This window comes from Oncorhynchus keta, chromosome 19, assembly GCF_023373465.1.
Source record: "Oncorhynchus keta strain PuntledgeMale-10-30-2019 chromosome 19, Oket_V2, whole genome shotgun sequence".
Classification (NCBI taxonomy): domain Eukaryota; kingdom Metazoa; phylum Chordata; class Actinopteri; order Salmoniformes; family Salmonidae; genus Oncorhynchus; species Oncorhynchus keta.
The window spans coordinates 82354028-82369936 of record NC_068439.1 but is presented as its reverse complement, the minus strand read 5'-3'; the positions used below and the strand labels follow the sequence as shown (position 1 = coordinate 82369936).

Here is a 15909-nt window from a genome sequence, read left to right as displayed (position 1 = left end):
TATTCTGTATTATCCTTCCATACAATACAATACAGTATTCTATATTATCCTTCCATTCAATACAGTATTCTATATTATCCTTCCATACAATACAGTATTCTATATTATCCTTCCATACAATACAGTATTCTATATTATCCTTCCATACAATACAGTATTCTATATTATCCTTCCATTCAATACAGTATTCTGTATTATCCTTCCATACAATACAATACAGTATTCTATATTATCCTTCCATTCAATACAGTATTCTGTATTATCCTTCCATACAATACAATACAGTATTCTATATTATCCTTCCATACGATGCAGTATTCTGTATTATCCTTCCATACGATGCAGTATTCTATATTATCCTTCCATTCAATACACTATTCTATATTATCCTTCCATACAATACAATACAGTATTCTATATTATCCTTCCATTCAATACAGTATTCTATATTATCCTTCCATTCAATACAGTATTCTATATTATCCTTCCATACAATACAGTATTCTATATTATCCTTCCATTCAATACATTATTCTATATTATCCTTCCATACAATACAGTATTCTATATTATCGTTCCATACAATACAATACAGTATTCTATATTATCCTTCCATTCAATACAGTATTCTATATTATCATTCCATTCAATACAGTATTCTATATTATCCTTCCATACAATACAGTATTCTATATTATCCTTCCATACAATACAGTATTCTATATTATCCTTCCATTCAATACACTATTCTATATTATCCTTCCATACAATACAATACAGTATTCTATATTATCCTTCCATTCAATACAGTATTCTATATTATCCTTCCATTCAATACAGTATTCTGTATTATCCTTCCATTCAATACAGTATTCTATATTATCCTTCCATACAATACAGTATTCTATATTATCCTTCCATACAATACAGTATTCTATATTATCCTTCCACACAATACAGTATTCTATATTATCCTTCCATACAATACAGTATTCTATATTATCCTTCCATACAATACAATACAGTATTCTATATTATCCTTCCATACAATACAGTATTCTATATTATCCTTCCACACAATACAGTATTCTATATTATCCTTCCATACAATACAATACAGTATTCTATATTATGTTTCCTTCCATTCAATACAGTATTCTATATTATCCTTCCATACAATACAGTATTCTATATTATCCTTCCATTCAATACAGTATTCTATATTATCCTTCCACACAATACAGTATTCTATATTATCCTTCCATACAATACAGTATTCTATATTATCCTTCCATACGATGCAGTATTCTGTATTATCCTTCCATTCAATACAGTATTCTATATTATCCTTCCATTCAATACAGTATTCTATATTATCCTTCCACACAATACAGTATTCTATATTATCCTTCCATACAATACAGTATTCTATATTATCCTTCCATACAATACAGTATTCTATATTATCCTTCCATACAATACAATACAGTATTCTATATTATGTTTCCTTCCATTCAATACAGTATTCTATATTATCCTTCCATACAATACAGTATTCTATATTATCCTTCCATACAATACAGTATTCTATATTATCCTTCCATACAATACAATACAGTATTCTATATTATCCTTCCATTCAATACAGTATTCTGTATTATCCTTCCATTCAATACAATATTCTATATTATCCTTCCATACGATGCAGTATTCTATATTATCCTTCCATACGATACAGTATTCTGTATTATCCTTCCATACGATGCAGTATTCTATATTATCCTTCCATTCAATACACTATTCTATATTATCCTTCCATACGATACAGTATTCTATATTATCCTTCCATTCAATACAGTATTCTATATTATCCTTCCACACAATACAGTATTCTATATTATCCTTCCATACAATACAGTATTCTATATTATCCTTCCATACAATACAGTATTCTATATTATCCTTCCATACAATACAGTATTCTATATTATCCTTCCATACAATACAATACAGTATTCTATATTATCCTTCCATTCAATACAGTATTCTATATTATCCTTCCATTCAATACAGTATTCTATATTATCCTTCCATTCAATACAGTATTCTGTATAGTGATGTATCCCTTTTGTTTCAATATGTTCCCTCATACAATAACCTGATGGGTATTTTTCGCATGTTGTCTTTTATGTTAAAAGGAGTCCACAAAACAAAACGTAGGCCTACATTTGTATACATTGATACCTATGCTTCATAAAGCATCTTTGAAACAGTTTTCTATGTACTATATATATATATATATATTACAAATATATCAAATACATTTCAGGGGCTATTTCCAGGTGGAAATGTTACATAATGTGTGTTACATAATGCACCTGGAATTCCATACAGGTCTCTCAGTAGTTTCAGACTCGTCTTACATACAGTCCTATCTCACTGGAAGAGTGTGTTCATTTTTCCTACGGGTACGATCTCCCCCTCCTATTCCTCATGATCAGTCTCCTATCCCCTCGCTGTGATATTCATAAGGATGTGCTATATTTACAGGGACAAGTTTGGAAGACATCGTCACCTGACGCCAATGACGCCACAGCTCTGAGAACATGGAGGGAGGGGGGACCTTGTGTTGTTGGTGGAATTAGTGTGTATATGGGATCAGATGGTCGTAAGCACAGAGTAATAGGCAGAGCAATAGACTAGAATATCTTCGTTGTCGTAATGTCACGCACCGGCCATAGAGAGGCTTTTATTCTCTATTGTGGTTAGACCAGGGCGTGACTAGGGTGGGAATTCTAGTTTCTTTATTTCTATGTTTTTCTATTTCTTTGTTGTTTGGCACGGGTGTGGTTCTCAATCAGAGGCAGCTGTCTATCGTTGTCTCTGATTGAGAATCATACTTAGGCAGCCTTTTTCCCACCTGTGTTTTGTGGGTAGTTATTTTCTGTTTAGTTTTAGTTACCTTACAGAACTGGCCGTTTCTTGCTTTGTTATTTTTTTCTTCTGGTGTTCAGATTTGTAATAAATATCATGAACACGTACCACGCTGCGCTTTGGTCCACTCTTTCTTCAGACGAGCGTTACACTTAACCCTTTTCTGTATCCCAGTTACACCTCAGAGGACATATTTATGCCCCCCCCCCCCATTAAATCAAAGCATCAGTTGACTGTTAGGAGACTTATAGGCCAGATTGGTGGATGGGAGAAACATGGCCATCTGTTTCTCCCAGTATCGTAGCCATGGTAACTATCTAACCTGTTGAATAGATTCTGATCAGGGACGTCACGCACTTAACATGTTTGGCTAAATTCAGATTTTTTTTTTCTCCATTTATTCTGATCACATCTATATTTCTGTCCTTTTAATGTGTGAAATTAAAGGAGGACGTGCTCTTGAATCCTTGATCGGTTTTCGACTTCTTAACTACTTTTGGACTCCTGTTATCCAAATACTTAGTGTCTCAGTTCCTTAATATTATATTAGATTTAAAACATTCGTCACCGTGTAACTTCTAAAAATGGTCAGATATGGAACTGCTGTTAATAATAGTGCCCGCCGGAGACTGAAATAACTGTGAAGACAGACAGATGTGCTGACGTGATTGACAAGACTGTCTGGGATTCTTCTAAAGGGAGGAAAAAGGAAGGAAGGATTATTCTGGAAGATATGATGTCCATCTGTCTGATGATATCGATAGACAGACAAGTGAGTCAGAGAAGAGAAGTGTCTGGACTGGAGTTTTGCGTTATAGGACATTCCCCTCAGGATTATATACAGATACATATTGTAGGCCATATTGAATCTTTTCCGTGGCTGTTTGCATTAATGCAGCTTGCCGGAGTAAGATATCTTATGCTGACTCATTTTGTTATTTGAGTCTGGGGTCAGGGGTCACATGCCTTGGGACATAAACTTGGAACTATTACATGTTTTAGTAAATACTGTATAATAAAGACTAGTAATAAAGAATATTTTATAAATGTATGTAAATTAAAAGCCAGTTCATGAATAAGGGTACATTTCCTGAAGTAAACTGCCATTTCACTTTCAATTTCTTATATTGATGTTACACTCCCACCCACACAGAATACACAGTTCCCTATATAGTGCACAAAATGTTTTAAAAAAGCAGATATAGCAACACCTCGCAGCACAACGCCTCTCCCCTATTTGACCTAGATAGTTTGTGTGTATGTATTGATAAACCCCAGGAAGAGAATCTGCTGTTATAGTTAATGAGGATCCTGATAAACCCCAGGAAGAGAATCTGCTGTTATAGTTAATGAGGATCCTGATAAACCCCAGTTAGAGAATCTGCTGTTATAGTTAATGAGGATCCTGATAAACCCCAGGAAGAGAATCTGCTGTTATAGTTAATGAGGATCCTGATAAACCCCAGGAGAGAATCTGCTGTTATAGTTAATGAGGATCCTGATAAACCCCAGGAAGAGAATCTGCTGTTATAGTTAATGAGGATCCTGATAAACCCCAGTTAGAGAATCTGCTGTTATAGTTAATGAGGATCCTGATAAACCCCAGTTAGAGAATCTGCTGTTATAGTTAATGAGGATCCTGATAAACCCCAGGAAGAGAATCTGCTGTTATAGTTAATGAGGATCCTGATAAACCCCAGGAAGAGAATTTTGGGGACTGTGAAAAGACCCCTGGTGGCATGTCTGGTGGGGTAAGTGTGTGTGTCAGAGCTGTGTGTGTGTCAGAGCTGTGTGTGTGTCATAGCTGTGTGTAAGTAGACTCGCAAACCATTTGGTCTGTCATTGTCTGCCACTAGACCTTGCCACCCCCCCCCTCCAAAAGGACCACAATGGACATATTAAAGTTTCTAATAAAAATAAGTGATGCAGTCAGCCTCTCCTCAACTCTTAACCAATAGAGACTGGGCATTGCATAGTATTTATATCAGCCCCTCTGATTATAATGAAGAGCAAGACGTGCCGCTCTGTTCTGTTCCAGCTGCAGCTTAACTAGGTCTTTCCCTTGCAGAACTGGACCACATGACTGGACAGTAATCAAGATGAGACAAAACCAGAGCCTGAGTTGGTCCAGAGTAGAGTGAGGGATGTAGGGTTCAGTTTGGGACGCAGGCTGGCCTATGATAACAAATGATAACAAATGATAACAAATGTAATCACGTACGCCAGCCTCGATCATAGCTTTCTGCACTAATCAAAGACCCAATGCTTCTAAAGTGGGCAAAGAAAAAAAGCAATATTTAAACACAGATTTTGTATTTATGTCGTATTTTATTTTTCAGCTCTGAATCCGTAATCGAATGAAAATGGTTACAGTAATGTTTCAGGTTTTGCAAGAGAGATGAGAGAGTCTCTCGACACGGGTTCATATTACTTTGATTTGTCTCTACTGAGATTAAACAAATGATTGATATTAACTGGTGGAATTCTATTATGCTCAGAGTGGTATATTTTCACAAGAAATGTCATTGTGAAAGGTTATTGTTTTTGTTGTACCCTAGGCCTTCTCTCCAGTGAGACCCCACAGTGCCAAACTCGGCACACAGACCATGAAGTCTCCTCTACTGATTGCCATCTCTGTCTGTACTGCCTCCCTCCTCAGCCTCCTATCGAGCAGGGGATCTGTTGAAAGTCTTTGTCCACGCAGACAGACAGACAGACAGACAGACAGACAGACAGACAGACAGACAGACAGACAGACAGAGGAATCACAGAGCCTCAACTCTCTGCCTGCATCCATAATGGCACCCTATTCCCTATATAATGGCACCCTATTCCCTATATAATGGCACCCTATTCCCTATATAATGGCACCCTATTCCCTATATAATGGCACCCTATTCCCTACATAATGGCACCCTATTCCCTATATAATACTCAACAGCCTTGGTTTCTCAAATGATTGCCTCGCCTGGTTCACCAACTACTTCTCTGATAGAGTTCAGTGTGTCAAATCGGAGGGTCTGCTGTCCGGACCTCTGGCAGTCTCTATGGGGGTGCCACAGGGTTCAATTCTTGGACCGACTCTCTTCTCTGTATACATCAATGAGGTCGCTCTTGCTGCTGGTGAGTCCCTGATCCACCTCTACGCAGACGACACCATTCTGTATACTTCTGGCCCTTCTTTGGACACTGTGTTAACAACCCTCCAGGCGAGCTTCAATGCCATACAACTCTCCTTCCGTGGCCTCCAATTGCTCTTAAATACAAGTAAAACTAAATGCATGCTCTTCAACCGATCGCTACCTGCACCTACCCGCCTGTCCAACATCACTACTCTGGACGGCTCTGACTTAGAATACGTGGACAACTACAAATACTTAGGTGTCTGGTTAGACTGTAAACTCTCCTTCCAGACCCATATCAAACATCTCCAATCCAAAGTTAAATCTAGAATTGGCTTCCTATTTCGCAACAAAGCATCCTTCACTCATGCTGCCAAACATACCCTTGTAAAACTGACCATCCTACCAATCCTCGACTTTGGCGATGTCATTTACAAAATAGCCTCCAATACCCTACTCAACAAATTGGATGCAGTCTATCACAGTGCAATCCGTTTTGTCACCAAAGCCCCATATACTACCCACCATTGCGACCTGTACGCTCTCGTTGGCTGGCCTCGCTTCATACTCGACGCCAAACCCACTGGCTCCATGTCATCTACAAGACCCTGCTAGGTAAAGTCCCCCTTATCTCAGCTCGCTGGTCACCATAGCATCTCCCACCTGTTGCACACGCTCCAGCAGGTATATCTCTCTAGTCACCCCAAAACCAATTCTTTCTTTGGCCGCCTCTCCTTCCAGTTCTCTGCTGCCAATGACTGGAACAAACTACAAAAATCTCTGAAACTGGAAACCCTTATCTCCCTCACTAGCTTTAAGCACCAACTGTCAGAGCATCTTACAGATTACTGGACCTGTACATAGCCCACCTATAATTTAGCCCAAACAACTACCTCTTTCCCAACTGTATTTCATTAATTAATTTATTTTGCTCCTTTGCACCCCATTATTTTTATTTCTACTTTGCACATTCTTCCATTGCAAAACTACCATTCCAGTGTTTTACTTGCTATATTGTATTTACTTTGCCACCATGGCCTTTTTTGCCTTTACCTCCCTTCTCACCTAATTTGCTCACATTGTATATAGACTTGTTTATACTGTATTATTGACTGTATGTTTGTTTTACTCCATGTGTAACTCTGTGTCGTTGTATCTGTCGAACTGCTTTGCTTTATCTTGGCCAGGTCGCAATTGTAAATGAGAACTTGTTCTCAACTTGCCTACCTGGTTAAATAAAGGTGAAATAAATGTAAAAAATATAATGGCACCCTATTCCCTATATGGGCTTGACAATCTGGACCCTCTATTTCTGAAACTATCCGCCGCCATTGTCGCAACCCCTATTACCAGCCTGTTCAACCTCTCTTTCATATCGTCTGAGATCCCCAAGGATTGGAAAGCTGCTGGAGTCATCCCCCTCTTCAAAGGGGGAGACACCCTGGACCCAAACTGTTACAGACCTATATCCATTCTGCCCTGCCTATCTAAGGTCTTCAAAAGCCAAGTCAACAAACAGGTCACTGACCATCTCGAATCCCACCGTACCTTCTCCGCTATGCAATCTGGTTTCCGAGCCGGTCACGGGTTCACCTCAGCCACACTCAAGGTACTAAACGACATCATAACCGCCATCGATAAAAGACAGTACTGTGCAGCCGTCTTCATCGACCTTGCCAAGGCTTTCGACTGTCAATCACCAGATTCTTATCGGCAGACTCAGTAGCCTCGGTTTTTCGGATGACTGCCTTGCCTGGTTCACCAATTACTTTGCAGACAGAGTTCAGTGTGTCAAATCGGAGGGCATGCTGTCCGGTCCTCTGGCAGTCTCTATGGGGTGCCACAGGGTTCAATTCTCGGGCCGACTCTTTTCTCTGTATATATCAATGATGTTGGTCTTGCTGCGGGCGATTCCCTGATCCACCTCTACGCAGACGACACCATTCTATTTACTTTCGGCCCGTCATTGGACACTGTGCTATCTAACCTCCAAACGAGCTTCAATGCCATACAACACTCCTTCCGTGGCCTCCAACTGCTCTTAAACGCTAGTAAAACCAAATGCATGCTTTTCAACCGATCGCTGCCTGCACCCGCATGCCCGACTAGCATCACCACACTGGATGGTTCCGACCTTGAATATGTGGACACCTATAAGTACCTAGGTGTCTGGCTAGACTGCAAACTCTCCTTCCAGACCCATATCAAATCAAGAGTCGGGTGCCATTATGTAGAGAATAGGGTACTATTATATAGGGAATAGGGTGCCATTATGTAGAGAATAGGGTGCCATTATGTAGAGAATAGGGTGCCATTATGTAGAGAATAGGGTGCCATTATGTAGAGAATAGGGTGCCATTATGTAGAGAATAGGGTGCCATTATGTAGAGAATAGGGTGCCATTATGTAGAGAATAGGGTGCCATTTTTGACACCACCGAGGAGTAAGCTAGAGCCAAACAGGGAGGATGTAGACTATAGCCTTTACTCTCTCTCTCTTTGCCTCTCTCTATCTCTCTCTCTCTTTCTCTCCCGCTCTCTCGCTCTCGCTCTCTCGCTCTGCCTCTCTCTATCTCTCGCTCTCTCTCTCTCTCTGTCTCTCTCTCTGTCTCTCTCTCTGTCTCTCAAAAAACCCACTCAGGACCCCATTGTGAAATGCCTCTAATCCACCTCGACTTGTCATCTGTGTTTGGAGAGAGACTGTGACGCATAGACCCGACCTTCCCCAGAACCCCCTTCTCAGGAACTGGATGGTGAAACCAAATTAGAATCGCTAAAAAGAAACAGAGGGGATATTTGTGGTAACGCAGCGGTTCAGATAGAAGCGCAGCTGCTTATTCCTTCCAGGTGGACCACGGACGGTGGAGAGGGCATCATCATGATCTTGTAGGACTGGCTTTCTATCAATTCAAGTACCCACCCGTCTAATATATATTATCTAGAATGTCTAAATCAAGACCCAGGCAGATACAATTTTTGCAAGTTTTTAAAGTCATGTCTTACATACAAGTACACTGTTCTGGATAGAGATTACAAGGGATAAAAAAATATATAAATATATATATATTTTTGTTTGACCTTTATTTTACTAAGCAAGTCAGTTAAGAACAAATTCATCTGTTGATTACATTTACGTTGTATTTTGGAGACGCTTACAGTATCATAATTCATCTGAGAGAGCTGGCATACGGGGTTAGTTCGCTAACTGTCAGACCATGCTCATGTCTCAGTCACTGTACAGGTAGACAGAGAAAAGTGAAAAAGACTCCGACTATAGGGAGCTAACACTGAGAGAAATGTTCAGAATTCCAGTGCACCAAATAAGAGCAGCCTGTGCAACATACTGAACTGACTTTAAGATGAATTGGCCGAGCATCCGATTACAACTCTAAATATATTAAATCGCTCTGTCGCTCTCGCGCTCTCCTTCTCTCTAGCACACACACACACACACACACACACACACACACACACACACACACACACGCACACACACACACACACACACACACACACACACACACACACACACACACACACACACACACACACACACAATAACTTTATTTTGTTTATGCATGTCATATTTATATTTATAAACAAATAAGACATGTATGTTTATCGCCACAACTTGGCGTGGATGCACTGGGTCTCTCCAGTTTCCAAAACAGGCATCTGAAAGTTTCCTCACACCAGAATGTTGTGTGTGTTTTTTTGTTGGTTGCTAGGGGTGGAGCGTTTTATTCAGGCCTGCCTGTATTTCTATCCATGCGTCTGGGACAAGCAAGTTCCGCATTCCCGAACCCTCCCAGTTAGCGATCACTATTTAAACGGGCTGACGCAACGACTTTTAATATCAAAACCTATATCCGATTCACAAGTTACGGACACGTTATATCACCGCAGATTTTGGACCTAATACAGGTAAATTAACCTATTAACTTACAATTTCTGGTTTAAGTTACTAAACTTAGACGAACTCGATCAACTGTTTAGACATTATTTACACATGTTAAAGTTTTTCTAATAGGTTTTAACTTATGTTTTTGTGTTTCATGATCATTTTTATTTTTTACAATTTTATTATTTTACAACAAGTTTATTTGACTAGGTTCGGCTTGCGATAGTTTAATGCACTAGACTAGACGCATTATAAAATCACTTATATTGTAACTTTTTTCTCATGGATTTTGCACAACTCTTTGTTGTTTTTATCGTTACAACTTCTTGATCAAACGGTACAAAGTAGCGAATGAATGTCGCTTGCAGCGTGCCTTGAACACTACTATAGAATAGATTGTTACGATGTAAGGAGGTGTTGAAAGTTAATATCAACCACAAGCAGTCCCCGCTGCGAGGTACCAACGTTATATAACATTAAGTTTGCTATACACGCGACATTTGTGGTGCTATCAGCGGTATTTAGAACAGAAAGCAGAATTGGGGGAAAACATTCTTTCGTATGAGGGGAGAACGTTTTGTTTTCGTTTTCTTGGTGATTTTATTTGTGTTGGAAAAAAAAGTATGTAAAATGCATAGTAATTGTTTTTCATTGCTTTTTAGGCTCCTGTCGCAGATTAGCAGCCCACACAAGTTCACACAGACAGGCTAACATTTCCGTTTATGCATTTAGAAGTTAAATCTAAACTCACTGCCATGCTCGTGGCTAATAGCTCGATTATATGTTTATGATTAAATTATTATCATCCTCATCATCACTCTTCTTCCTCATCTCCATCATCTTCATCATTAAAAAAAAAAAATGCCATTTAGCAGACGCTTTTATCCAAAGCGACTTACAGTCATGTGTGCATACATTCTACGTATGGGTGGTCCCGGGAATCGAACCCACTACCCTGGCGTTACAAGTGCCATGCTCTACCAACTGTGCTACAGAAGGACCACAGTAACAGTCAAAAGTTCAGACACACCTACTCATTTAAGGTTTTTTTCTTAAATTCTTGACTATTTTCCAGATTGTAGAATAATAGTGAAGACATCACAACTATGAAATAACACATTTGGAACCAAAACAGTGTAAAAGAAGTCAAAATATATTTTACATTTGAGATTCATCAAAGTAGCCACTCTTTGCCTTGATGACAGTTTTGCACAAACTAGGCATTCTCTCAACCAGGTAGTCACCTGGAATGCATTTCAATTAACAGTTGTGCCTTGTTAAAAGTTAATTTGTGGAATTTCTTTCCTTCTTAATGCGTTTGAGCCAATCAGTTGTTTTGTGACAAGGTAGGGCTGGTACACAGAAGACAGCCCTATTTGGACAAAGACGAAGTCCATATTATGGCAAGAACAGCTCAAATAAGCAAAGAGAAACAACAGTCCATCATTACTTTAAGACATGAAGGTCAGTCAATCAGGAACATTTAAAGAACTTTGAAAGTTTCTCCAAGTGCAGTCGCAAAAACCATCAGCGATATGATGAAACTGGCTCTCATGAGGACAGCCACAAGAAAGGAAGACCCAGAGTTACCTCTGCTGCAGGGGGATAAGTTCATTAGAGTTACCAGCCTTAGAAATTACAGCCCAAATAAATGCTTCACAGAGTTCAAGTAACAGACACATCTCAACATCAACTGTTCAGAAGAGACTGCGTGAATCAGGCCGTTATGATCGAATTGTTGCAAAGAAACCACTACTCAAGGACACTAATAAGAATAATATACTTGCTTGGACCAAGAAACACGAGCAATGGACATTAAACCGGTGGAAATCTGTCCTTTGGTCTGATTTTTCCAAATTTGAGAGACGCAGAGTAGGTGAACGAATGATCTCTGCATGTGTGGTTCCCACTGGGAAGCTTGGAGGAGGAGGAGGTGTGATGGTGTGGGGGTGCATTGCTGGTGACACTGTCTGTGATTTATTTAGAATTCAAGGCACACTTAACCACCACAACATTCTGCAGCGATACGTTGGCGCTTAGTGGGACTATCATCTGTTCTTCAACAAGACAATAATCCAAAACACACCTTCAGGCTGTGTAAGGGCTATTTGACCAAGGGGAGTGCTTCATCAGATGACCTGGCCTCCACAATCACCGACATCAACCCAATTGAGATGGTTTGGGATTGAGTTGGACTGCAGAGTGAAGGAAAAGCAGCCAACAAGTGCTCAACATATGTGGGAACTCCTTCAAGACGGTTGGAAAAGCATTCCTCGTGAAGCTGGTTGAGAGAATACCAAGAGTGTGCAAAGCTGTCATCAAGGCAAAGGGTGGCTACTTTGAAGAATATCAAATATAATTAAATTTTTTAACACTTTTTTGGTTACTACATGATTCCATATGTGTTATTTCATAGTTTTGATGACTTCACTATTACTCTACAATGTAGAAAATAGTTTTAAAAAATAAAGAAAAACCCTTGAATGAGTAGGTGTGTCCAAACTTTTGACTGGTACTGTATATCTGAAACATGTTTCTTCTGTTTTGAAACATGTTAAATGAGTTAAAATAACTATTATTCATATCTTCTGAACAGTGTCTAAAACATACCACCACCACCACCACCACCACCAGAAGGGGATTGCAGTCCAACTTGTGAGTAAGTTCCATTATCATCGTCTTTAAGGAAATGATCCGTCTGCTCCCTGTGAGATAACCTGTGTGTAATTACAGTGTGTTATAAGAGTCTGTTTACATTGGAGTTTTTAGAGTATACATTGGAGTTTTTAGAGTTTACATTGGAGTTTTTAGAGTTTACATTGGAGTTTTTAGAGTTTACATTGGAGTTTTTAGAGTTTACATTGGAGTTTTAGAGTTTACATTGGAGTTTTTAGAGTTTACATTGGAGTTTTTAGAGTTTACATTGGAGTTTTTAGAGTTTACATTGGAGTTTTAGAGTTTACATTGGAGTTTTAGAGTTTACATTGGAGTTTTAGAGTTTACATTGGAGTTTTAGAGTTTACATTGGAGTTTTTAGAGTTTACATTGGAGTTTTAGAGTTTACATTGGAGTTTTAGAGTTTACATTGGAGTTTTAGAGTTTACATTGGAGTTTTAGAGTTTACATTGGAGTTTTAGAGTTTTACATTGGAGTTTTAGAGTTTGCATTGGAGTTTTAGAGTTTACATTGGAGTTTTATAGTTTACATTGGAGTTTTATAGTTTACATTGGAGTTTTAGAGTTTACATTGGAGTTTTAGAGTTTACATTGGAGTTTTAGAGTTTACATTGGAGTTTTAGAGTTTACATTGGAGTTTTTAGAGTTTACATTGGAGTTTTTAGAGTTTACATTGGAGTTTTTAGAGTTTACATTGGAGTTTTTAGAGTTTACATTGGAGTTTTTAGAGTTTACATTGGAGTTTTAAAGTTTACATTGGAGTTTTAGAGTTTACATTGGAGTTTTTAGAGTTTACATTGGAGTTTTAGAGTTTACATTGGAGTTTTTAGAGTTTACATTGGAGGTTTTAGAGTTTACATTGGAGGTTTTTAGAGTTTACATTGGAGGTTTTTAGAGTTTACATTGGAGTTTTTAGAGTTTACATTGGAGTTTTTAGAGTTTACATTGGAGTTTTAGAGTTTACATTGGAGTTTTAGAGTTTACATTGGAGTTTTAGAGTTTACATTGGAGTTTTAGAGTTTACATTGGAGTTTTTAGAGTTTACATTGGAGTTTTTAGAGTTTACATTGGAGTTTTTAGAGTTTACATTGGAGTTTTTAGAGTTTACATTGGAGTTTTTAGAGTTTACATTGGAGTTTTTAGAGTTTACATTGGAGTTTTTAGAGTTTACATTGGAGGTTTTAGAGTTTACATTGGAGGTTTTTAGAGTTTACATTGGAGTTTTTAGAGTTTACATTGGAGTTTTTAGAGTTTACATTGGAGTTTTCAGAGTTTACATTGGAGTTTTAGAGTTTACATTGGAGTTTTAGAGTTTACATTGGAGTTTTAGAGTTTACATTGGAGTTTTTAGAGTTTACATTGGAGTTTTTAGAGTTTACATTGGAGTTTTTAGAGTTTACATTGGAGTTTTAGAGTTTACATTGGAGTTTTTAGAGTTTACATTGGAGTTTTTAGAGTTTACATTGGAGTTTTTAGAGTTTACATTGGAGTTTTTAGAGTTTACATTGGAGTTTTTAGAGTTTACATTGGAGTTTTAGAGTTTACATTGCCTGGTTTCACAATGTTTTACGTGGTTGTTGGTGTTCCATCAGTGAAAGAAACAGTGTCATGAAGTTACCGTTGTCCTGGAAACAGCCTCAGTCACTGAATGCGTCTGAAATGGCACCCTATTCCCTATCTCTCTCACCCTATTCCAAAGGGAGCACCCTATTCGCTATATCGCCCCCGATTCCCTATATAGCATCCTATACCCTTAGTATGGTTAGGTTTACATTAATACCCCGGCCTAACTGCCCCAGACTCTTCCACCATCAATACCCCGCCCTAACAGCCCCAGAGTCTTCTACCATTAATACCCCGCCCTAACAGCCCCAGACTCTTCTACCATTAATACCCCGACCTAACAGCCCCAGACTCTTCCACCATCAATACCCCGCCCTATCAGCCCCAGAGTCTTCTACCATTAATACCCCGACCTAACAGCCCCAGTCTTCTACCATCAATACCCCGACCTAACAGCCCCAGCCTAACAGCCCCCAGACTCTTCCACCATTAATACCCCGACCTATCAGCCCCAGACTCTTCCACCATTAATACCCCGACCTAACAGCCCCAGCCTAACAGCCCCCAGACTCTTCCACCATTAATACCCCGGCCTAACAGCCCCAGAGTATTCCACCATTAATACCCCGGCCTAACAGCCCCAGAGTCTTCCACCATTAATACCCCGGCCTAACAGCCCCAGATTCTTCTACCATTAATACCCCGACCTAACAGCCCCCAGACTCTTCCACCATCAATACCCCGACCTAACAGCCCCAGACTCTTCCACCATCAATACCCCGACCTAACAGCCCCAGAGTCTTCTACCATTAATACCCCGACCTAACAGCCCCAGAGTCTTCTACCATTAATACCCCAACCTAACAGCCCCAACTTAACCCCTGCTCCATTCCAACAACTCATTCCTTTGAATGAGTGTGTACAATTGAAAGAGTGTATGCCTTGTCTTAGTATGTGTACAGTATATATGAATTAGAGTGTTTCTATGAGTCTTTGTCTATGTGCATGTCTATGAGTGTGTGTTGAGGGGTTTAAATGCCCCACTGTCTGCCTGCCTGCCTGCCTGACTGCCCGGGCCCATCCGTGGGATGGTTTCTGCGTATAGTGAACACTTCTGTGGATTAATGGGGAGGGTTGGCGAGCCGACAGGCTACTAGGGCCGACGGGACCAGGACTGAACATCTCTCTCTCATCCTCTCTGTCTCTCTCTCTCTGTCTCCCTCTCTCTCTCTCTCTCTCTCTGTCTCTCTCTGTCTCTGTCTCTCTCTGTCTCTCTGTCTCTCTCTGTCTCTCTGTCTCTCTCTGTCTCTCTGTCTCTCTGTCTCTGTCTCTGTCTCTGTCTCTCTCTCTCTCTCTCTCTCTCTGTCTCTCTCTGTCTCTCTGTCTCTCTCTCTGTCTCTCTCTCTCTCTCTGTCTCCCTGTCTCCCTGTCTCTCTGTCTCCCTGTCTCTCTGTCTCTCTGTCTCTCTGTCTCTCTGTCTCTCTGTCTCTCTCTGTCTCTCTGTCTCTCTGTCTCTCTGTCTCTGTCTCTGTCTCTCTGCTCCCTCCCCTACATGAATGCATTGCAGCTATCCACACAACAACTAGACCAAGTTAACAGCTACCCACACAACAACTAGACCTAGTTAACAGCTACCCACACAACAACTAGACCTAGCTAACAGCTACCCACACAACAACTAGACCTAGTTAACAGCTACCCACACAACAACTAGA

General features: G+C 39.6%; 1 protein-coding gene across 50 annotated transcripts in view; it reads left to right on the top strand.

Moving 5' to 3' along the window:
• Window positions 1-9864: 9864 nt before the first annotated feature.
• Window positions 9865-15909, top strand: part of LOC118375736 (jun dimerization protein 2-like) — a 37741-nt gene continuing 31696 nt past the window's right edge. For all 50 annotated transcript variants that reach the window (XM_052471539.1, XM_052471546.1, XM_052471544.1 and 47 more), the window contains exons 1-2: window positions 9865-9979; window positions 12553-12615. The gene's annotated coding sequence lies outside the window, so the exon portion shown is untranslated. The remainder of the gene's footprint in view (window positions 9980-12552; window positions 12616-15909) is intronic.